The sequence below is a fragment of the Carassius carassius genome, chromosome 28 (genome assembly GCF_963082965.1).
Source record: "Carassius carassius chromosome 28, fCarCar2.1, whole genome shotgun sequence".
Lineage (NCBI taxonomy): Eukaryota > Metazoa > Chordata > Actinopteri > Cypriniformes > Cyprinidae > Carassius > Carassius carassius.
In genome coordinates, this window is record NC_081782.1 from 19,586,025 (window position 1) to 19,603,177 (window position 17,153).

General features: G+C 48.4%; 37 non-coding genes across 37 annotated transcripts; all 37 read right to left on the bottom strand.

Annotated features, from left to right (window-relative positions):
- Positions 1-159: 159 nt before the first annotated feature.
- trnat-agu (transfer RNA threonine (anticodon AGU)) lies at positions 160-233 on the bottom strand. The gene has a single exon. It is a non-coding gene; the product is annotated as a tRNA-Thr (tRNA).
- Positions 234-347: 114 nt separating this feature from the next.
- trnar-ucu (transfer RNA arginine (anticodon UCU)) lies at positions 348-437 on the bottom strand. Its single transcript is given in 2 exon segments — positions 348-383; positions 401-437. It is a non-coding gene; the product is annotated as a tRNA-Arg (tRNA).
- A 180-nt stretch (positions 438-617) lies between these two features.
- trnat-ugu (transfer RNA threonine (anticodon UGU)) lies at positions 618-691 on the bottom strand. Its single transcript has one exon. It is a non-coding gene; the product is annotated as a tRNA-Thr (tRNA).
- A 588-nt stretch (positions 692-1,279) lies between these two features.
- trnat-cgu (transfer RNA threonine (anticodon CGU)) lies at positions 1,280-1,353 on the bottom strand. Its single transcript has one exon. It is a non-coding gene; the product is annotated as a tRNA-Thr (tRNA).
- A 476-nt stretch (positions 1,354-1,829) lies between these two features.
- trnat-agu (transfer RNA threonine (anticodon AGU)) lies at positions 1,830-1,903 on the bottom strand. The gene has a single exon. It is a non-coding gene; the product is annotated as a tRNA-Thr (tRNA).
- A 94-nt stretch (positions 1,904-1,997) lies between these two features.
- trnar-ucu (transfer RNA arginine (anticodon UCU)) lies at positions 1,998-2,087 on the bottom strand. The gene is given in 2 exon segments: positions 1,998-2,033; positions 2,051-2,087. It is a non-coding gene; the product is annotated as a tRNA-Arg (tRNA).
- A 171-nt stretch (positions 2,088-2,258) lies between these two features.
- trnat-ugu (transfer RNA threonine (anticodon UGU)) lies at positions 2,259-2,332 on the bottom strand. The gene has a single exon. It is a non-coding gene; the product is annotated as a tRNA-Thr (tRNA).
- Positions 2,333-2,921: 589 nt separating this feature from the next.
- trnat-cgu (transfer RNA threonine (anticodon CGU)) lies at positions 2,922-2,995 on the bottom strand. Its single transcript has one exon. It is a non-coding gene; the product is annotated as a tRNA-Thr (tRNA).
- A 476-nt stretch (positions 2,996-3,471) lies between these two features.
- trnat-agu (transfer RNA threonine (anticodon AGU)) lies at positions 3,472-3,545 on the bottom strand. Its single transcript has one exon. It is a non-coding gene; the product is annotated as a tRNA-Thr (tRNA).
- Positions 3,546-3,639: 94 nt separating this feature from the next.
- trnar-ucu (transfer RNA arginine (anticodon UCU)) lies at positions 3,640-3,729 on the bottom strand. Its single transcript is given in 2 exon segments — positions 3,640-3,675; positions 3,693-3,729. It is a non-coding gene; the product is annotated as a tRNA-Arg (tRNA).
- A 180-nt stretch (positions 3,730-3,909) lies between these two features.
- Positions 3,910-3,983, bottom strand: trnat-ugu (transfer RNA threonine (anticodon UGU)). Its single transcript has one exon. It is a non-coding gene; the product is annotated as a tRNA-Thr (tRNA).
- A 1,266-nt stretch (positions 3,984-5,249) lies between these two features.
- Positions 5,250-5,339, bottom strand: trnar-ucu (transfer RNA arginine (anticodon UCU)). The gene is given in 2 exon segments: positions 5,250-5,285; positions 5,303-5,339. It is a non-coding gene; the product is annotated as a tRNA-Arg (tRNA).
- A 175-nt stretch (positions 5,340-5,514) lies between these two features.
- Positions 5,515-5,588, bottom strand: trnat-ugu (transfer RNA threonine (anticodon UGU)). The gene has a single exon. It is a non-coding gene; the product is annotated as a tRNA-Thr (tRNA).
- Positions 5,589-6,175: 587 nt separating this feature from the next.
- trnat-cgu (transfer RNA threonine (anticodon CGU)) lies at positions 6,176-6,249 on the bottom strand. Its single transcript has one exon. It is a non-coding gene; the product is annotated as a tRNA-Thr (tRNA).
- Positions 6,250-6,727: 478 nt separating this feature from the next.
- On the bottom strand, positions 6,728-6,801 carry trnat-agu (transfer RNA threonine (anticodon AGU)). Its single transcript has one exon. It is a non-coding gene; the product is annotated as a tRNA-Thr (tRNA).
- Positions 6,802-6,913: 112 nt separating this feature from the next.
- On the bottom strand, positions 6,914-7,003 carry trnar-ucu (transfer RNA arginine (anticodon UCU)). Its single transcript is given in 2 exon segments — positions 6,914-6,949; positions 6,967-7,003. It is a non-coding gene; the product is annotated as a tRNA-Arg (tRNA).
- Positions 7,004-7,182: 179 nt separating this feature from the next.
- trnat-agu (transfer RNA threonine (anticodon AGU)) lies at positions 7,183-7,256 on the bottom strand. The gene has a single exon. It is a non-coding gene; the product is annotated as a tRNA-Thr (tRNA).
- Positions 7,257-7,350: 94 nt separating this feature from the next.
- On the bottom strand, positions 7,351-7,440 carry trnar-ucu (transfer RNA arginine (anticodon UCU)). The gene is given in 2 exon segments: positions 7,351-7,386; positions 7,404-7,440. It is a non-coding gene; the product is annotated as a tRNA-Arg (tRNA).
- A 181-nt stretch (positions 7,441-7,621) lies between these two features.
- On the bottom strand, positions 7,622-7,695 carry trnat-ugu (transfer RNA threonine (anticodon UGU)). Its single transcript has one exon. It is a non-coding gene; the product is annotated as a tRNA-Thr (tRNA).
- Positions 7,696-8,284: 589 nt separating this feature from the next.
- trnat-cgu (transfer RNA threonine (anticodon CGU)) lies at positions 8,285-8,358 on the bottom strand. Its single transcript has one exon. It is a non-coding gene; the product is annotated as a tRNA-Thr (tRNA).
- A 470-nt stretch (positions 8,359-8,828) lies between these two features.
- Positions 8,829-8,902, bottom strand: trnat-agu (transfer RNA threonine (anticodon AGU)). Its single transcript has one exon. It is a non-coding gene; the product is annotated as a tRNA-Thr (tRNA).
- A 114-nt stretch (positions 8,903-9,016) lies between these two features.
- trnar-ucu (transfer RNA arginine (anticodon UCU)) lies at positions 9,017-9,106 on the bottom strand. Its single transcript is given in 2 exon segments — positions 9,017-9,052; positions 9,070-9,106. It is a non-coding gene; the product is annotated as a tRNA-Arg (tRNA).
- An 899-nt stretch (positions 9,107-10,005) lies between these two features.
- Positions 10,006-10,079, bottom strand: trnat-cgu (transfer RNA threonine (anticodon CGU)). The gene has a single exon. It is a non-coding gene; the product is annotated as a tRNA-Thr (tRNA).
- A 643-nt stretch (positions 10,080-10,722) lies between these two features.
- Positions 10,723-10,812, bottom strand: trnar-ucu (transfer RNA arginine (anticodon UCU)). The gene is given in 2 exon segments: positions 10,723-10,758; positions 10,776-10,812. It is a non-coding gene; the product is annotated as a tRNA-Arg (tRNA).
- Positions 10,813-10,992: 180 nt separating this feature from the next.
- On the bottom strand, positions 10,993-11,066 carry trnat-ugu (transfer RNA threonine (anticodon UGU)). Its single transcript has one exon. It is a non-coding gene; the product is annotated as a tRNA-Thr (tRNA).
- A 588-nt stretch (positions 11,067-11,654) lies between these two features.
- trnat-cgu (transfer RNA threonine (anticodon CGU)) lies at positions 11,655-11,728 on the bottom strand. Its single transcript has one exon. It is a non-coding gene; the product is annotated as a tRNA-Thr (tRNA).
- Positions 11,729-12,205: 477 nt separating this feature from the next.
- trnat-agu (transfer RNA threonine (anticodon AGU)) lies at positions 12,206-12,279 on the bottom strand. Its single transcript has one exon. It is a non-coding gene; the product is annotated as a tRNA-Thr (tRNA).
- Positions 12,280-12,373: 94 nt separating this feature from the next.
- On the bottom strand, positions 12,374-12,463 carry trnar-ucu (transfer RNA arginine (anticodon UCU)). Its single transcript is given in 2 exon segments — positions 12,374-12,409; positions 12,427-12,463. It is a non-coding gene; the product is annotated as a tRNA-Arg (tRNA).
- Positions 12,464-12,634: 171 nt separating this feature from the next.
- On the bottom strand, positions 12,635-12,708 carry trnat-ugu (transfer RNA threonine (anticodon UGU)). Its single transcript has one exon. It is a non-coding gene; the product is annotated as a tRNA-Thr (tRNA).
- Positions 12,709-13,843: 1,135 nt separating this feature from the next.
- Positions 13,844-13,917, bottom strand: trnat-agu (transfer RNA threonine (anticodon AGU)). The gene has a single exon. It is a non-coding gene; the product is annotated as a tRNA-Thr (tRNA).
- Positions 13,918-14,011: 94 nt separating this feature from the next.
- trnar-ucu (transfer RNA arginine (anticodon UCU)) lies at positions 14,012-14,101 on the bottom strand. The gene is given in 2 exon segments: positions 14,012-14,047; positions 14,065-14,101. It is a non-coding gene; the product is annotated as a tRNA-Arg (tRNA).
- Positions 14,102-14,282: 181 nt separating this feature from the next.
- Positions 14,283-14,356, bottom strand: trnat-ugu (transfer RNA threonine (anticodon UGU)). The gene has a single exon. It is a non-coding gene; the product is annotated as a tRNA-Thr (tRNA).
- A 589-nt stretch (positions 14,357-14,945) lies between these two features.
- Positions 14,946-15,019, bottom strand: trnat-cgu (transfer RNA threonine (anticodon CGU)). The gene has a single exon. It is a non-coding gene; the product is annotated as a tRNA-Thr (tRNA).
- A 478-nt stretch (positions 15,020-15,497) lies between these two features.
- Positions 15,498-15,571, bottom strand: trnat-agu (transfer RNA threonine (anticodon AGU)). Its single transcript has one exon. It is a non-coding gene; the product is annotated as a tRNA-Thr (tRNA).
- Positions 15,572-15,685: 114 nt separating this feature from the next.
- On the bottom strand, positions 15,686-15,775 carry trnar-ucu (transfer RNA arginine (anticodon UCU)). Its single transcript is given in 2 exon segments — positions 15,686-15,721; positions 15,739-15,775. It is a non-coding gene; the product is annotated as a tRNA-Arg (tRNA).
- Positions 15,776-15,955: 180 nt separating this feature from the next.
- On the bottom strand, positions 15,956-16,029 carry trnat-ugu (transfer RNA threonine (anticodon UGU)). Its single transcript has one exon. It is a non-coding gene; the product is annotated as a tRNA-Thr (tRNA).
- A 588-nt stretch (positions 16,030-16,617) lies between these two features.
- On the bottom strand, positions 16,618-16,691 carry trnat-cgu (transfer RNA threonine (anticodon CGU)). The gene has a single exon. It is a non-coding gene; the product is annotated as a tRNA-Thr (tRNA).
- Between the last annotated feature and the right edge of the window lie 462 nt (positions 16,692-17,153).

Here is a 17,153-nt window from a genome sequence, read left to right on the forward strand (position 1 = left end):
CCATGCTGCATTGTTGAGATGACTCTGGGCAGCATTCTTCGGCAGCATCTGAGGGCATGGTTCGCAAATTAAATTGCATGCTGCTTTAGCACTCCTCTGCACCCCCTTTTTACGGAGAGCAAATCCTCAAAGCCCAAGGAAGCACTTGATCACCAGCAAAGGCACCGCTGGGATTCGAACCCAGGATCTCCTGTTTACTAGACAGGCGCTTTAACCAACTAAGCCACAGCACCAACTTGCATGTACCCAGTAAGAAAGTGAGACTTAGAGTTTTATAACTCTGGAGGGGTGGCCAGAGAGAATATGTGTTTGTTGGCCAAGCGCCATTAACAGAATGCCAAAAGTACCGACTCTAGTGGGACTCGAACCCACAACCTTTGAATGGCCTCATCTGCCAGTCTAGAAGTCCAATGTGCTATCCATTGCGCCACAGAGCCTTGTGTAGAGCTTTCTTTTCCTGGCTTGTGCCAGTCCGTTGAATTGAGTTCAGGCATTTGGGGAGTGGGAAGGACAAGATATGTGGGTCTCTCTGCAATTGGTATGTGGTTGGAAAAGTGGAGGATCTGTAAGGGCTTCCTTTCCAAAAAAGAACCCACAGAGCAGAGCCACCCGTTAAAAGGCACCGCTGGGAATCAAATCCAGGATCTCCTGTTTACAAGACAAGCGCTTTGACCAGCTAAGCCACGGCACCTTGCTGTATTGTTGTCTTGGGTCAGAATTCTTCGGCAGCAGCTGAGGGGTGGTTGACAAATGAAATCGCATTCTGCTCTGACGCTCCTCTGTACCGCATGATTGCGCAAAGCAAACCACACAACCCAAGGTGGTGTTTGATTACCAGCAAAGACAGTGTTGGGATTTAAATTCAGTATGTCCTATTTACGACACAAGCTTTAACCAACTAAGCCACGGCGCCAACCTGCACACACTCTCCCAGGGAGCGGCACTTAGAGGATTAAAGCATTCAGATAAGAGGCCAACGGCCAGGCTCTGCACAGCCCAAAATGTTTTTTTTGACAACTGATACGGGGTGGCCAGCTAGCCTCTGGGATTGTTGGCCAAGTGCCATTAGTTAACCTTTGAATGCCCTCATCTGGCAGTCTAGAAGTCCAGTTTGCTATCTATTGTTCCAAAGAGCCTGTCAGCAACTGTTGACCTGTTCAAAAGAGCATCAGCATTATCAGGATCTGATTTGGAAATGGAATTGCCTGCTGCCTTTGCTATCCCTGTTTGCAGTCCGATCTCAGAAAAGCACATTGTTGAGGCACACAAGGGATGCTAAAGGCACCGCTGGGATTTGAACCCAGGATCTCCTGTTTACGACACAGACGCTTTAACCAACTAAGCCACGGCACCAAGCAGAGCACCCCGATAGTGAGTAAGTTTATCAAAATATCCAGCAGTGAGGACAAAGGTCCACGGGCTGGTCAGCTTATGAGATTTTTCACAACTTTCTTTTGCCCGAGGGCATAAGCGTGCAATTTAATGATAAACGAAAGGCCAGAAGTCACCAATCTGTTTTGACTCAAACCCACAAACTTCATATGGCCTCAAACCGCAGATTAATAGTCCAATGCGCTACACTCAGCGCAACATGCAGTAGCTCCTTCCAGGCTTGCAGCAGTCCTAAACCAAGGATCACGTGTTTTCAAGGCAAGCTCTTTGACCAGCTGAGCCATGCTGCATTGCTGAGATGACTCTGGGCAGCATTCTTCGGCAGCATCTGAGGGGTGGTTCGCAAATTAAATTGCATGCTGCTCTAGCACTCCTCTGCACCCCTTTTTACAGAGAGCAAAACCTCACGGCCCAAGGCGGCACTTGATCACCAGCAAAGGCACCGCTGGGATTCGAACCCAGGATCTCCTGTTTACTAGACAGGCGCTTTAACCAACTAAGCTACAGCACCAACTTGCATATAATTTGTTTTATAACTCGGGAGGGGTGGCCAGAGAGCATATGTGTTTGTTGGCCAAGCGCCAATAAAAGAATGCCAAAAGTATCGACTCTGGTGGGACTCGAACCCACAACCTTTGAATGGCCTCATCTGGCAGTCTAGAAGTCCAATGCGCTGTCCATTGCGCCACAGAGCCATGTGTGGAGCTTTTTTTTCCTGGCTTGTGCCAGTCCAGTGAATTGAGTTCAGGCATTTGGGGAGCGGGAAGGACAAGATATGTGGGTCTCTCTGCAATTGGTATGTGGTTGGAAAAGTGGAGGATCTGTAAGGGCTTCCTTTCCAAGAAAGAACAGAGCCACCTGTTAAAAGGCACCGCTGGGAATTGAACCCAGGATCTCCTGTTTACAAGACAAGCGCTTTGACCAGCTAAGCCACGGCGCCTTGCTGTATTGTTGACTTGGGTCAGAATTCTTCGGCAGCAGCTGAGGGGTGGTTGACAAATGAAATAACATGCTGCTCTGACGCTCCTCATTACCGCCTGATTGCGCAAAGCAAAATCACACAACCCAAGGTGGTGTTTGATTACCAGCAAAGACAGTGTTGGGATTTAAATTCAGTATGTCCTATTTACGACACAAGCTTTAACCAACTAAGCCACGGCTTCAACCTGCACACACTCTCCCAGGGAGCGGCACTTAGAGGATTAAAGCATTCAGATAAGAGGCCAACGGCCAGGCTCTGCACAGCCCAAAATGTTTTTTTTGACAACTGATTCGGGGTGGCCAGCTAGCCTCTGGGATTGTTGGCCAAGTGCCATTAGTTAACCTTTGAATGCCCTCATCTGGCAGTCTAGAAGTCCAGTTTGCTATCTATTGTTCCAAAGAGCCTGTCAGCAACTGTTGACCTGTTCAAAAGAGCATCAGCATTATCAGGATCTGATTTGGAAATGGAATTGCCTGCTGCCTTTGCTATCCCTGTTTGCAGTCCGATCTCAGAAAAGCACATTGTTGAGGCACACAAGGGATGCTAAAGGCACCGCTGGGATTTGAACCCAGGATCTCCTGTTTACGACACAGACGCTTTAACCAACTAAGCCACGGCACCAAGCAGAGCACCCCGATAGTGAGTAAGTTTATCAAAATATCCAGCAGTGAGGACAAAGGTCCACGGGCTGGTCAGCTTATGAGATTTTTCACAACTTTCTTTTGCCCGAGGGCATAAGCGTGCAATTTAATGATAAACGAAAGGCCAGAAGTCACCAATCTGTTTTGACTCAAACCCACAAACTTCATATGGCCTCAAACCGCAGATTAATAGTCCAATGCGCTACACTCAGCGCAACATGCAGTAGCTCCTTCCAGGCTTGCAGCAGTCCTAAACCAAGGATCACGTGTTTTCAAGGCAAGCTCTTTGACCAGCTGAGCCATGCTGCATTGCTGAGATGACTCTGGGCAGCATTCTTCGGCAGCATCTGAGGGGTGGTTCGCAAATTAAATTGCATGCTGCTCTAGCACTCCTCTGCACCCCTTTTTACAGAGAGCAAAACCTCACGGCCCAAGGCAGCACTTGATCACCAGCAAAGGCACCGCTTTGATTCGAACCCAGGATCTCCTGTTTACTAGACAGGCGCTTTAACCAACTAAGCTACAGCACCAACTTGCATATAATTTGTTTTATAACTCGGGAGGGGTGGCCAGAGAGCATATGTGTTTGTTGGCCAAGCGCCAATAAAAGAATGCCAAAAGTATCGACTCTGGTGGGACTCGAACCCACAACCTTTGAATGGCCTCATCTGGCAGTCTAGAAGTCCAATGCGCTGTCCATTGCGCCACAGAGCCATGTGTGGAGCTTTTTTTTCCTGGCTTGTGCCAGTCCGGTGAAATGAGTTCAGGCATTTGGGGAGCGGGAAGGACAAGATATGTGGGTCTCTCTGCAATTGGTATGTGGTTGGAAAAGTGGAGGATCTGTAAGGGCTTCCTTTCCAAGAAAGAACCCACAGAGCAGAGCCACCTGTTAAAAGGCACTGCTGGGAATCGAACCCAGGATCTCCTGTTTACAAGACAAGCGCTTTGACCAGCTAAGCCACGTCACCTTGCTGCATTGTTGACTTGGGTCAGAATTCTTCGGCAGCAGCTGAGGGGTGGTTGACAAATGAAATCGCATGCTGCTCTGATGCTCCACTGTACCGCCTGATTGCGCAAAGCAAAACCACACAACCCAAGGTGGTGTTTGATTACCAGCAAAGACAGTGCTGGGATTTGAATTCAGTATGTCCTATTTACGACACAAGCTTTAACCAACTAAGCCACGGCTCCAACCTGCAGACACTCTCCAAGGGAGCGGCACTTAGAGGATTAAAGCATCCAGATAAGAGGCCAACGGCCAGGCTTTGCACAGCCCAAAATGTTTTTTTTTGACAACTGATTTGGGGTGGCCAGCTAGCCTCTGGGATTGTTGGCCAAGTGCCATTAGTTAACCTTTGAATGCCCTCATCTGGCAGTCTAGAAATCCAGTTTGCTATCTATTGTGCCACAGAGCCTGTCAGCAACTGTTGACCTGTTCAAAAGAGCATCAGCATTATCAGGATCTGATTTGGAAATGGAATTGCCTGCTGTCTTTGCTATCCCTGTTTGCAGTCCGATCTCAGAAAAGCACATGCTTGAGGCACACAAGGGATGCTGAAGGCACTGCTGGGATTTGAATCCAGGATCTCCTGTTTACGAGACTGATGCTTTAACCAACTAAGCCACGGCACCAAACAGAGCACTCAGATGGTGAGTAAGTTTATCAAAATATCCAGCAGTGAGGACAAAGGTCCACGGGCTGGTCAGCTTATGAGATTTTTCACAACTTTCTGTTGCCCGAGGGCATAAGCGTGCAATTTAATGATAAATGAAAGGCCAGAAGTCACCAATCTGTTTTGACTCAAACCCACAAACTTCATATGGCGTCAAACCGCAGACTAATAGTCCAATGCGCTACACTCTGCGCCACATGCAGTAGCTCCTTCCAGGCTTGCAGCAGTCCTAAACCAAGGATTACATGTTTGCAAGGCAAGCTCTTTGACCAGCTGAGCCATGCTGCATTGCTGAGATGACTCTGGGCAGCATCTGAGGGGTGGTTCGCAAATTAAAAACTTTTTACAGAGAGCAAAACCTCACGGCCCAAGGTGGCACTTGATCACCAGCAAAGGCACTGCTGGGATTCGAACCCAGGATCTCCTGTTTTCTAGAGAGGCGATTTAACCAACTAGGCCACAGCACCAACTTGCATATAACTTGTTTTATAACTCTGGAAGGGTGGCCAGAGAGCATATGTGTTTGTTGTCCAGGCGCCATTAACAGAATGCCAAAAGTAACGACTCTGGTGGGACTCGAACCCACAACCTTTGAATGGCCTCATCTGGCAGTCTAGAAGTCCAATGCGCTATCCATTGCGCCACAGAGCCATGTGTGGAGCTTTCATTTCCTGGCTTGTGCCAGTCCGTTGAATTGAGTTCAGGCATTTGGGGAGTGGGAAGGACAAGGTATGTGGGTCTCTCTGCAATTGGTATGTGGTTGGAAAAGTGGAGGATCTGTAAGGGCTTCCTTTCCAAAAAAGAACCCGCAGAGCCACCCGTTAAAAGGCACCGCTGGGAATCGAATCCAGGATCTCCTGTTTACAAGACAAGCGCTTTGACCAGCTAAGCCACGGCACCTTGCTGTATTGTTGTCTTGGGTCAGAATTCTTTGGCAGCAGCTGAGGGGTGGTTGACAAATGAAATCGCATTCTGCTCTGACGCTCCTCTGTACCGCATGATTGCGCAAAGCAAACCACACAACCCAAGGTGGTGTTTGATTACCAGCAAAGACAGTGCTGGGATTTGAATTCAGTATGTCCTATTTACGACACAAGCTTTAACCAACTAAGCCACAGCGCCAACCTGCACACACTCTCCCAGCGAGCGGCACTTAGAGGATTAAAGCATCCAGATAAGAGGCCAACGGCCAGGCTCTGCACAGCTTAAAATAGTTTTTTTGACAACTGATTCGGGTGGCCAGCTAGCCTATGGGTTTGTTGGCCAAGTGCAATTAGTTAACCTTTGAATGGACTCACCTGGCAGTCTAGAAGTCCAGTTTGCTATCTATTGTGCCACAGAGCCTGTCAGCAACTGTTGACCTGTTCAAAGGAGCATCAGCATTATCAGGGTCTGATTTGGAAATGGAATTGCCTGCTGCCTTTGCTATCTCTGTTTGCAGTCCGATCTCAGAAAAGAACATGCTTGAGGCACACAAGGGATGCTAAAGGCACCGCTGGGATTTGAACCCAGGATCTCCTGTTTACGAGACAGACGCTTTAACCAACTAAGCCACGGCACCAAGCAGAGCACTGGGAGGGTGAGTAAGTTGATCAAAACACCCAGCGGTGAGGACAAAGCTCCAAGGGCTGGTCAGCTTATGAGATTTTTCAAAACTTTCTGTTGCCCGAGGGCATAAGCGTGCAATTTAATGATAAACGAAAGGCCAGAAGTCACCAATCTGTTTTGACTCAAACCCACAAATTTAATATTGCCTCAAACCGCAGACTACTAGTCCAGTGCGCTACTCTCTGCGCCACATGCAGTAGCTCCTTCCAGGCTTGCAGCAGTCCTAAATCAAGGATCATTTGTTTGCAAGGCAAGCTCTTTGACCAGTTGAGCCATGCTGCATTGTTGAGATGACTCTGGGCAGCATTCTTCGGCAGCATCTGAGGGCATGGTTCGCAAATTAAATTGCAGGCTGCTTTAGCACTCCTATGCACCCCCTTTTTACGGAGAGCAAAACCTCAAAGCCCAAGGAAGCACTTGATCACCAGCAAAGGCACTGCTGGGATTCGAACCCAGGATCTCCTGTTTACTAGACAGGCGCTTTAACCAACTAAGCCACAACACCAACTTGCATGTACCCAGTAAGAAAGTAATACTTAGAGTTGTATAACTGGAGGGGTGGCCAGAGAGCATATGTGTTTGTTGGTGAAGCGCCATTAACAGAATGCCAAAAGTAATGACTCTGGTGGGACTCGAACCCACAACCTTTGAATGGCCTCATCTGGCAGTCTAGAAGTCCAATGCGCTATCCATTGCGCCACAGAGCCATGTGTGGAGCGCCTTTTCCTGGCTTGTGCCAGTTCGTTGAATTGAGTTCAGGCATTTGGGGAGCGGGAAGGACAAGATATGTGGGTCTCTCTGCAATTGGTATGTGGTTGGAAAAGTGGAGGATCTGTAAGAGCTTCCTTTCCAAGAAAGAACCCACAGAGCAGAGCCACCTGTTAAAAGGCACCGCTGGCATTCGAACCCAGGATCTCCTGTTTACTAGACAGGCGCTTTAACCAACTAAGCCACAGCACCAACTTGCATATAATTTGTTTTATGACTCTGGAGGGGTGGCCAGAGAGCTTATGTGTTTGTTGGCCAAGCGCCATTAACAGAATGGCAAAAGTAACAACTATGGTGGGACTCGAACCCACAACCTTTGAATGGCCTCATCTGGCAGTCTAGAAGTCCAATGCGCTATCCATTGCGCCACAGAGCCATTTGTGGAGCTTTTTTTTTCCTGGCTTGTGCCAGTCCGTTGAATTGAGTTCAGGCATTCGGGGAGCGGGAAGGACAAGATATGTGGGTCTCTCTGCAATTGGTATGTGGTTGGAAAAGTGGAGGATCTGTAAGAGCTTCCTTTCCAAGAAAGAACCCACAGAGCAGAGCCACCTGTTAAAAGGCACCGCTGGGAATCGAACCCAGGATCTCCTGTTTACACGACAAGCGCTTTGACCAGCTAAGCCACTGCGCCTTGCTGTATTGTTGTCTTGGGTCAGAATTCTTCAGCAGCAGCTGAGGGGTGGTTGACAAATGAAATCGCATGCTGCTCTGACGCTCCTCTGTACCGCCTGATTGCGCAAAGCAAAACCATACAACCCAAGGTGGTGCTTGATTACCAGCAAAGACAGTGCTGGGATTTAAATTCAGTATGTCCTATTTACGACACAAGCTTTAACCAACTAAGCCACGGCGCCAACCTGCACACACTCTCCCAGGGAGCGGCACTTAGAGGATTAAATCATCCAGATAAGAGGCCAACGGCCAGGCTCTGCACAGCCCAAAATGTTTTTTTTGACAACTGATTCGGGGTGGCCAGCTAGCCTCTGGGATTGTTGGCCAAGTGCCATTAGTTAACCTTTGAATGCCCTCATCTGGCAGTCTAGAAGTCCAGTTTGCTATCTATTGTGCCAAAGAGCCTGTCAGCAACTGTTGACCTGTTCAAAAGAGCATCAGCATTATCAGGATATGATTTGGAAATGGAATTGCCTGCTGCCTTTGCTATCCCTGTTTGCAGTCCGATCTCAGAAAAGTACATTGTTGAGGCACACAAGGGATGCTAAAGGGACCACTGGGATTTGAACCCAGGATCTCCTGTTTACGAGACAGACGCTTTAACCAACTAAGCCACGGCACCAAGTAGAGCAACCTGATAGTGAGTAAGTTTATCAAAATATCCAGCAGTGAGGACAAAGGTCCACGGGCTGGTCAGCTTATGAGATTTTTCACAACTTTCTGTTGCCCGAGGGCATAAGCGTGCAATTTAATGATAAACGAAAGGCCAGAAGTCACCAATCTGTTTTGACTCAAACCCACAAACTTCATATGGCCTCAAACCGCAGATTAATAGTCCAATGCGCTACACTCAGCGCAACATGCAGTAGCTCCTTCCAGGCTTGCAGCAGTCCTAAACCAAGGATCACGTGTTTTCAAGGCAAGCTCTTTGACCAGCTGAGCCATGCTGCATTGCTGAGATGACTCTGGGCAGCATTCTTCGGCAGCATCTGAGGGGTGGTTTGCAAATTAAATTGCATGCTGCTCTAGCACTCCTCTGCACCCCCTTTTTACAGAGAGCAAAACCTCACAGCGGCACTTGATCACCAGCAAAGGCACTGCTGGGATTCGAACCCAGGATCTCCTGTTTACTAGACAGGCGCTTTAACCAACTAAGCCACAGCACCAACTTGCATGTACCCAGTAAGAAAGTGAGACTTAGAGTTTTATAACTCTGGAGGGGTGGCCAGAGAGAATATGTGTGTGTTGGCCAAGCGCCATTAACAGAATGCCAAAAGTAATGACTCTGGTGGGACTCGAACCCACAACCTTTGAATGGCCTCATCTGGCAGTCTAGAAGTCCAACACGCTATCCATTGCGCCACAGAGCCATGTGTGGAGCTTTTTTTTCTTGGCTTGTGCCAGTCCGTTGAATTGAGTTCAGGCATTTGGGGAGTGGGAAGGACAAGATATGTGGGTCTCTCTGCAATTGGTATGTGGTTGGAAAAGTGGAGGATCTGTAAGGGCTTCCTTTCCAAAAAAGAACCCGCAGAGCCACCCGTTAAAAGGCACCGTTGGGAATCGAATCCAGGATCTCCTGTTTACAAGACAAGCGCTTTGACCAGCTAAGCCACTGCGCCTTGCTGTATTGTTGTCTTGGGTCAGAATTCTTCAGCAGCAGCTGAGGGGTGGTTGACAAATGAAATCGCATGCTGCTCTGACGTTCCTCTGTACCGCCTGATTGCGCAAAGCAAAACCACACAACCCAAGGTGGTGCTTGATTACCAGCAAAGACAGTGCTGGGATTTAAATTCAGTATGTCCTATTTACGACACAAGCTTTAACCAACTAAGCCACGGCGCAAACCTGCACACACTCTCCCAGGGAGCGGCACTTAGAGGATTAAAGCATCCAGATAAGAGCCAACCTGCACACACTCTCCCAGGGAGCGGCACTTAGAGGATTAAAGCATCCAGATAAGAGGCCAACGGCCAGGCTCTGCACAGCCCAAAATGTTTTTTTTGACAACTGATTCGGGGTGGCCAGCTAGCCTCTGGGATTGTTGGCCAAGTGCCATTAGTTAACCTTTGAATGCCCTCATCTGGCAGTCTAGAAGTCCAGTTTGCTATCTATTGTGCCAAAGAGCCTGTCAGCAACTGTTGACCTGTTCAAAAGAGCATCAGCATTATCAGGATCTGATTTGGAAATGGAATTGCCTGCTGCCTTTGCTATCCCTGTTTGCAGTCCGATCTCAGAAAAGCACATGCTTGAGGCACACAAGGGATGCTAAAGGCACCGCTGGGATTTGAACCCAGGATCTCCTGTTTACGAGACAGACACTTTAACCAACTAAGCCACGGCACCAAGCAGAGCACTCCGATAGTGAGTAAGTTTATCAAAATATCCAGCAGTGAGGACAAAGGTCCACGGGCTGGTCAGCTTATGAGATTTTTCACAACTTTCTGTTGCCCGAGTGCATAAGCGTGCAATTTAATGATAAACGAAAGGCAAGAAGTCACCAATCTGTTTTGACTCAAACCCACAAACTTCATATGGCCTCAAACCGCAGATTAATAGTCCAATGCGCTACACTCTGCGCCACATGCAGTAGCTCCTTCCAGGCTTGCAGCAGTCCTAAACCAAGGATCACGTGTTTGCAAGGCAAGCTCTTTGACCAGCTGAGCCATGCTGCATTGCTGAGATGACTCTGGGCAGCATTCTTCGCCAGCATCTGAGGGGTGGTTCGCAAATTAAATTGCATGCTGCTCTAGCACTCCTCTGCACCCCCTTTTACAGAGACCAAACCTCACAGCCCAAGGCGGCACTTGATCACCAGCAAAGGCACCGCTGGCATTCAAACCCAGTATCTCCTGTTTACTAGAGTGGCGCTTTAACCAACTAAGCCACAGCACCAACTTGCATATTACTTGTTTTATAACTCTGGAGGGGTGGCCAGAGAGCATATGTGTTTGTTGGCCAAGCGCCATTAACAGAATGCCAAAAGTAACGACTCTGGTGGGACTCGAACCCACAACCTTTGAATGGCCTCATCTGGCAGTCTAGAAGTCCAATGCGCTATCCATTGCGCCACAGAGCCATGTGTGGAGCTTTCTTTTCCTGGCTTGTGCCAGTCCGTTGAATTGAGTTCAGGCATTTGGGGAGTGGGAAAGACAAGATATGTGGGTCTCTCTGCAATTGGTATGTGGTTGGAAAAGTGGAGGATCTGTAAGGGCTTCCTTTCCAAAAAAGAACCCACAGAGCAGAGCCACCCGTTAAAAGGTACCGCTGGGAATCGAATCCAGGATCTCCTGTTTACAAGACAAGCGCTTTGACCAGCTAAGCCACGGCACCTTGCTGTATTGTTGTCTTGGGTCAGAATTCTTCGGCAGCAGCTGAGGGGTGGTTGACAAATGAAATCGCATTCTGCTCTGACGCTCCTCTGTACCGCATGATTGCGCAAAGCAAACCACAAAACCCAAGGTGGTGTTTGATTACCAGCAAAGACAGTGCTAGGATTTGAATTCAGTATGTCCTATTTACGACATAAGCTTTAACCAACTAAGCCACAGCGCCAACCTGCACACACTCTCCCAGCGAGCGGCACTTAGAGGATTAAAGCATCCAGATAAGAGGCCAACGGCCAGGCTCTGCACAGCCTAAAATAGTTTTTTTGACAACTGATTCGGGGTGGCCAGCTAGCCTATGGGTTTGTTGGCCAAGTACAATTAGTTAACCTTTGAATGGACTCATCTGGCAGTCTAGAAGTCCAGTTTGCTATCTATTGTGCCACAGAGCCTGTCAGCAACTGTTGACCTTTTCAAAAGAGCATCAGCATTATCAGGGTCTGATTTGGAAATGGAATTGCCTGCTGCCTTTGCTATCTCTGTTTGCAGTCCGATCTCAGAAAAGAACATGCTTGAGGCACACAAGGGATGCTAAAGGCACCGCTGGGATTTGAACCCAGGATCTCCTGTTTACGAGACAGACGCTTTAACCAACTAAGTCACGGCACCAAGCAGAGCACTGGGAGGGTGGGTAAGTTGATCAAAACACCCAGCGGTGAGGACAAAGCTCCAAGGGCTGGTCAGCTTATGAGATTTTTCACAACTTTCTGTTGCCCGAGGGCATAAGCGTGCAATTTAATGTTAAACGAAAGGCCAGAAGTCACCAATCTGTTTTGACTCAAACCCACAAATTTAATATTGCCTCAAACCGCAGACTACTAGTCCAATGCACTACTCTCTGCGTCACATGCAGTAGCTCCTTCCAGGCTTGCAGCAGTCCTAAATCAAGGATCATTTGTTTGCAAGGCAAGCTCTTTGACCAGTTGAGCCATGCTGCATTGCTGAGATGACTCTGGGCAGCATTCTTCGGCAGCATCTGAGGGGTGGTTCGCAAATTAAATTGCATGCTGCTCTAGCACTCCTCTGCACCCCCTTTTTACAGAGAGCAGAACCTCACAGCCCAAGGCAGAACTTGATCACCAGCAAAGGCACCGCTGGGATTCGAACCCAGGATTTCCTGTTTACTAGACAGGCGCTTTAACCAACTAAGCCACAGCACCAACTTGCCTATAATTTGTTTTATAACTCTGGAGGGGTGGCCAGAGAGCATATGTGTTTGTTGGCCAAGCGCCATTAAAAGTATGCCAAAAGTAACGACTCTGGTGGGACTCGAACCCACAACCTTTGAATGGCCTCATTTGGCAGTCTAGAAGTCCAATGCGCTATCCATTGCGCCACAGAGCCATGTGTGGAGCTTTTTTTTCCTGGCTTGTGCCAGTCCGTTGAATTGAGTTCAGGCATTTGGGGAGCGGGAAGGACAAGATATGTGGGTCTCTCTGCAATTGGTATGTGGTTGGAAAAGTGGAGGATCTGTAAGGGCTTCCTTTCCAAGAAAGAACAGAGCCACCTTTTAAAAGGTACCACTGGGAATTGAACCCAGGATCTCCTGTTTACAAGACAAGCGCTTTGACCAGCTAAGCCACGGCGCCTTGCTGTATTGTTGACTTGGGTCAGAATTCTTCGGCAGCAGCTGAGGGGTGGTTGACAAATGAAATCACATGCTGCTCTGACGCTCCTCTGTACCGCCTGATTGCGCAAAGCAAAACCACACAACCCAAGGTGGTGTTTGATTACCAGCAAAGACAGTGCTGGGATTTGAATTCAGTATGTCCTATTTACGACACAAGCTTTAACCAACTTAGCCACGGCGCCAACCTGCACACACTCTCCCTGGGAGCGGCACTTAGAGGATTAAAGCATCCAGATAAGAGGCCAACGGCCAGGTTTGCACAGCCCAAAATGTTTTTTTTTTTTGACAACTGATTCGGGGTGGCCAGCTAGCCTCTGGGGTTGTTGGCCAATTACCATTAGTTAACCTTTGAATGCCCTCATCTGGCAGTCTAGAAGTCCAGTTTGCTATCTATTGTGCCACAGAGCCTGTCAGCAACTGTTGACCTGTTCAAAAGAGCATCAGCATTATCAGGATCTGATTTGGATATGGAATTGCCTGCTGCCTTTGCTATCCCTGTTTGCAGTCCGATCTCAGAAAAGCACATGCTTGAGGCACACAAGGGATGCTAAAGGCACCGCTGGGATTTGAAGCCAGGATCTCCTGTTTACGAGACACACGCTTTAACCAACTAAGTCACGGCACCAAGCAGAGCACTCCGATAGTGAGTAAGTTTATCAAAATATCCAGCAGTGAGGACAGAGGTCCAAGGGCTGGTCAGCTTATGAGATTTTTCACAACTTTCTGTTGCCCGAGGGCATAAGCGTGCAATTTAATGATAAACGAAAGGCAAGAAGTCACCAATCTGTTTTGACTCAAACCCAAAAACTTCATATGGCCTCAAACCGCAGATTAATAGTCCAATGCGCTACACTCTGCGCCACATGCAGTAGCTTCTTCCAGGCTTGCAGCAGTCCTAAACCAAGGATCACGTGTTTGCAAGGCAAGCTCTTTGACCAGCTGAGCCATGCTGCATTGACTCTGGGCAGCATTCTTCGGCAGCATCTGAGGGGTGGTTCGCAAATTAAATTGCATGCTGCTCTAGCACTCCTCCGCACCCCCTTTTTACAGAGACCAAAACCTCACAGCCCAAGGCGGCACTTGATCACCAGCAAAGGCACCGCTGGCATTCGAACCTAGGATCTCCTGTTTACTAGACAGGCGCTTTAACCAACTAAGCCACAGCACCAACTTGCATGTTACTTGTTTTATAACTCTGGAGGGGTGGCCAGAGAGCATATGTGTTTGTTGGCCAAGCGCCATTAACAGAATGCCAAAAGTAACGACTCTGGTGGGACTCGAACCCACAACCTTTGAATGGCCTCATCTGGCAGTCTAGAAGTCCAATGCGCTATCCATTGCGCCACAGAGCCATGTGTGGAGCTTTTTTTTCCTGGCTTGTCCCAGTCCGTTGAATTGAGTTCTGGCATTTGGGGAGCGGGAAGGACAAGATATGTGTGTCTCTCTGCAATTGGTATGTGGTTGGAAAAGTGGAGGATCTGTAAGGGCTTCCTTTCCAAGAAAGAACCCACAGAGCAGAGCCACCTGTTAAAAAGGCACTGCTGGGAATCGAACCCAGGATCTCCTGTTTACAAGACAAGCACTTTGACCAGCTAAGCCACGGCACCTTGCTGCATTGTTGACTTGGGTCAGAATTCTTTGGCAGCAGCTGAGAGGTGGTTGACAAATGAAATTGCATGCTGCTCTGACGTTCCTCTGTACCGCCTGATTGCGCAAAGCAAAACCACACAACCCAATGTGGTGCTTGATTACCAGCAAAGACAGTGCTGGGATTTAAATTCAGTTTGTCCTATTTACGACACAAGCTTTAACCAACTAAGCCACGGCGCAAACCTGCACACACTCTCCCAGGGAGCGGCACTTAGAGGATTAAAGCATCCAGATAAGAGGCCAACGGCCAGGCTCTGCACAGCCCAAAATGTTTTTTTTGACAACTGATTCGGGGTGGCCAGCTAGCCTCTGGGATTGTTGGCCAAGTGCCATTATTTAACCTTTGAATGCCCTCATCTGGCAGTCTAGAAGTCCAGTTTGCTATCTATTGTGCCACAGAGCCTGTCAGCAACTGTTGACCTGTTCAAAAGAGCATCAGCATTATCAGGATCTGATTTGGAAATGGAATTGCCTGCTGCCTTTGCTATCCCTGTTTGCAGTCCGATCTCAGAAAAGCACATGCTTGAGGCACACAAGGGATTCTAAAGGCACCGCTGGGATTTGAACCCAGGATCTCCTGTTTACGAGACAGACGCTTTAACCAACTAAGCCACGGCACCAAGCAGAGCACTGAGAGGGTGAGTAAGTTGATCAAAACATCCAGCGGTGAGGACAAAGGTCCAAGGGCTGGTCAGCTTATGAGATTTTTCACAACTTTCTGTTGCCCGAGGGCATAAGCGTGCAATTTAATGATAAACGAAAGGCCAGAAGTCACCAATCTGTTTTGACTCAAACCGACAAATTTAATATTGCCTCAAACCGCAGACTACTAGTCCAATGCGCTACTCTCTGCGCCACATGCAGTAGCTCCTTCCAGGCTTGCAGCAGTCCTAAATCAAGGATCATTTGTTTGCAAGGCAAGCTCTTTGACCAGTTGAGCCATGCTGCATTGTTGAGATGACTCTGGGCAGCATTCTTCGGCAGCATCTGAGGGCATGGTTCGCAAATTAAATTGCATGCTGCTTTAGCACTCCTCTGCACCCCCTCTTTACGGAGAGCAAAACCTCAAAGCCCAAGGAAGCACTTGATCACCAGCAAAGGCACAGCTGGGATTCGAACCCAGGATCTCCTGTTTACTAGACAGGCGCTTTAACCAACTAAGCCACAGCACCAACTTGCATGTACCCAGTAAGAAAGTGAGACTTAGAGTTTTATAACTCTGGAGGGGTGGCCAGAGAGAATATGTGTTTGTTGGCCAAGTGCCATTAACAGAATGGCAAAAGTACCGACTCTAGTGGGACTCGAACCCACAACCTTTGAATGGCCTCATCTGGCAGTCTAGAAGTCCAATGCGCTATCCATTGCGCCACAGAGCCATGTGTGGAGCTTTCTTTTCCTGGCTTGTACCAGTCCGTTGAATTGAGTTCAGGCATTTGGGGAGTGGGAAGGACAAGATATGTGGGTCTCTCTGCAATTGGTATGTGGTTGGAAAAGTGGAGGATCTGTAAGGGCTTCCTTTCCAAAAAAGAACCCACAGAGCAGAGCCACCCGTTAAAAGGCACCGCTGGGAATCAAATCCAGGATCTCCTGTTTACAAGACAAGCGCTTTGACCAGCTAAGCCACGGCACCTTGCTGTATTGTTGTCTTGGGTCAGAATTCTTCGGCAGCAGCTGAGGGGTGGTTGACAAATGAAATCGCATTCTGCTCTGACGCTCCTCTGTACCGCATGATTGCGCAAAGCAAACCACACAACCCAAGGTGGTGTTTGATTACCAGCAAAGACAGTGTTGGGATTTAAATTCAGTATGTCCTATTTACGACACAAGCTTTAACCAACTAAGCCACGGCGCCAACCTGCACACACTCTCCCAGGGAGCGGCACTTAGAGGATTAAAGCATTCAGATAAGAGGCCAACGGCCAGGCTCTGCACAGCCCAAAATGTTTTTTTTGACAACTGATTCGGGGTGGCCAGCTAGCCTCTGGGATTGTTGGCCAAGTGCCATTAGTTAACCTTTGAATGCCCTCATCTGGCAGTCTAGAAGTCCAGTTTGCTATCTATTGTGCCAAAGAGCCTGTCAGCAACTGTTGACCTGTTCAAAAGAGCATCAGCATTATCAGGATCTGATTTGGAAATGGAATTGCCTGCTGCCTTTGCTATCCCTGTTTGCAGTCCGATCTCAGAAAAGCACATTGTTGAGGCACACAAGGGATGCTAAAGGCACCGCTGGGATTTGAACCCAGGATCTCCTGTTTACGACACAGACGCTTTAACCAACTAAGCAACGGCACCAAGCAGAGCACCCCGATAGTGAGTAAGTTTATCAAAATATCCAGCAGTGAGGACAAAGGTCCACGGGCTGGTCAGCTTATGAGATTTTTCACAACTTTCTTTTGCCCGAGGGCATAAGCGTGCAGTTTAATGATAAACGAAAGGCCAGAAGTCACCAATCTGTTTTGACTCAAACCCACAAACTTCACATGGCCTCAAACCGCAGATTAATAGTCCAATGCGCTACACTCAGCGCAACATGCAGTAGCTCCTTCCAGGCTTGCAGCAGTCCTAAACCAAGGATCACGTGTTTTCAAGGCAAGCTCTTTGACCAGCTGAGCCATGCTGCATTGCTGAGATGACTCTGGGCAGCATTCTTCGGCAGCATCTGAGGGGTGGTTCGCAAATTAAATTGCATGCTGCTCTAGCACTCCTCTGCACCCCTTTTTACAGAGAGCAAAACCTCATGGCCCAAAGCGGCAC